Genomic DNA, 2367 nt, shown 5'->3' on the forward strand with positions numbered 1-2367 from the left:
TTATAACAGCATTCTTCTCCCTTCCTGCACCCACCCCTTTCTTTCATCCTTCCTTCCCATCCTCTCTCACCTTCCTAGCTCTATCCCTGGGCAACTGCTGTCCTCTTGATCTCATATTCTTGATTATTGTAATGAGTGCATAAGTAAAATAAAATAAACCAAACTCACTGCCTTCAAGTCAGATCTGACTTACAGAGACCCCTACTTGGGTTTTCAAGGCCATATCGTTATGAAAGTAGATTGCCCAATCTTCCTTCTGAGGAATGGCTGGTGGATTTGAATGGCCAGCCTTCTGTTTAGCAGTCAAATGACTTAGGCACTACACCACCAGAGCTCTTAATGAGTGCATACCCTCCTGGTATTACTGTTCACCTTGGTTATCATTTGGCTGCCAGTTGAGCCATGGGTATAAATTCAGTTCCTAGCTTGAAGAATGTCTAAGGACCATAATCTCAGGGGTTCCACCACTCTTGATCAGACCAGTTAGCATGGCCTTTTTTTTTTTAATGATTTTGAGTTTTGTTCCCCATTTTCCCCTACTCTATCCAAGACTTCTTATTATGATCCCTTCCAGAGCAGTCACTTCACTGCATTGAAGTGTGAAGGCTCACAAGAGCCCTATCAGGTATTGTCATCTCGTTTCGCAGACAAGGAAAACAAGTCTTGAAGGGGTTTGGTAGCTTTCCTAGGTCACACAGACTGAGACAGAGAAGAACCAGGGTTTAGTACCTGAGTGCCTAGTCCAGAGCTTGTCCCTTAATCACTACAGAACATTGAATGGCCCTTGTGGGGCCCTAGAAAACCCAGCTTTAGTCCCTGAAATTTTCCTGTAAGAGCTGCTTTCACAATTCTCCTTGTTTTTTTTCCAGTAAATTCAACCCACTAAAACATATTATTTGTTTATCTACTTATAGTGAAAAAGAACTTGCAATATTTTATTTGTTTGCAGACTATGAAGAAATGATACCAGTTTTCTAAACCAGGAAATGTAGAAAGAATAGAGTAGTTATTAATTAGGATTCTTTCTGAACTTATATTAAGAAGATAGCTATTAATTAAGAAAGTTTAAGACCTAATCATAACTATCAATATGTACAAATTGTTAAGAATATCATTCTCTATTAAGGAATTCAAGATTCCAAGTGGACATTGTTGTTCTTGGGTGGACATCTAGTCAATTCTGACTCATAGTGACCCATGTGACAGAGTAGAACTGCCTCATAGGGTTTTCTTGCCTATAATCTTCACAGAAACACACCTCTAAGTCTTTACTCCTGTGGAGGTGCTGGGTGGGTTTGAACAGCCAACCTCTAGGTTAGCAGTTAAATGCTCAACCATTGAGCCACCAGGGATCCTTAAGTAAACATTGGGCTGTGAAAATCATAGATTTTTCTCTTACCTATTGGAACTAGCTATCAAATAACTCTGAGATTTTAGAAAAATAGTATTTTAATTGACTAAAAAAAAAGTGACCCTTGAAATTAGACTTTGAGTGATCTGAAAGCTCTAGTACACAAATATGAAGGTTAAAAAAAGGAATTAAAAGAAAATCCTGCTGAGTCAATAGTCATATACATCTTTTCTTAAAACCTTTCCAAGGTCAGAGCCTAGGTACTCTTACTTGACACTCAGTTCTATCAAGCATGTTTCCCTAGAAAGCAGAATAGAAGCAGTAGATTTCAAGAGAATAGCTATTATAGTGGCAAACAAAAGCTGACCATGACTGAAAACATGAAACTGAAAAATTAGACAAATACATTGCAATAATACACATTCTCATGGAGACGAACTTGTCTGTCGCTTTGTCATACTGTGGTGACTTGCGTGTTGCTATTAGGCTAGAGGCTGTGCCAGCAAGGGTGCCCATCATGGACCAGTTTCGGTGGAGCTTTCAGATTGAGACAGACTCGGAAGAAGGAAAAGGCTATCCACTCCTCAAAGAATTGGCCAGTGAAAACCTTATGAATAGTAGTGAAACACTGGTGTATTACTGGAAAATTTTATGAATAGCCCTGAAACATTGTCCGATACAGTGTTGGTAGATTAGCCCCTCAGGTTGGAAGGCACTCAAAATATGACTGGGAAAGAGCTGTCTCCTCAGAGTAGACCCTACCTTAATGATACAGATAAAGTAGAGCTTTCAGGGTCTCCATTTGCTGATGTAGCACAACTCAAAATGAGAAGAATCAGCTGCAAACATCCATTGATAATTGGAACATAGTATGTACAAAGTATGAATCTGGGAAAATTAGAAGTTGTCAAAAATGAAATGGAACGCATAAAGATTGATATCCTAAGCATTAGTGAGCTGAAATGGACTAGTTTTCACCATTTTGAATCAGAAAACCGTATGATCTATTATCCTGG

The 2367-nt window shown here is 39.0% G+C and overlaps 1 protein-coding gene across 1 annotated transcript in view; it reads right to left on the reverse strand.

The window, feature by feature from the left end:
• PROZ (protein Z, vitamin K dependent plasma glycoprotein) overlaps positions 1-2367 on the reverse strand; it is a 54458-nt gene that overhangs the window by 20233 nt on the left and 31858 nt on the right. The window lies entirely within an intron of this gene.

The sequence above is a fragment of the Orycteropus afer genome, unplaced genomic scaffold (genome assembly GCF_000298275.1).
Source record: "Orycteropus afer afer isolate SDZICR_OR568_19922 unplaced genomic scaffold, OryAfe1.0 scaffold00089, whole genome shotgun sequence".
Lineage (NCBI taxonomy): Eukaryota > Metazoa > Chordata > Mammalia > Tubulidentata > Orycteropodidae > Orycteropus > Orycteropus afer.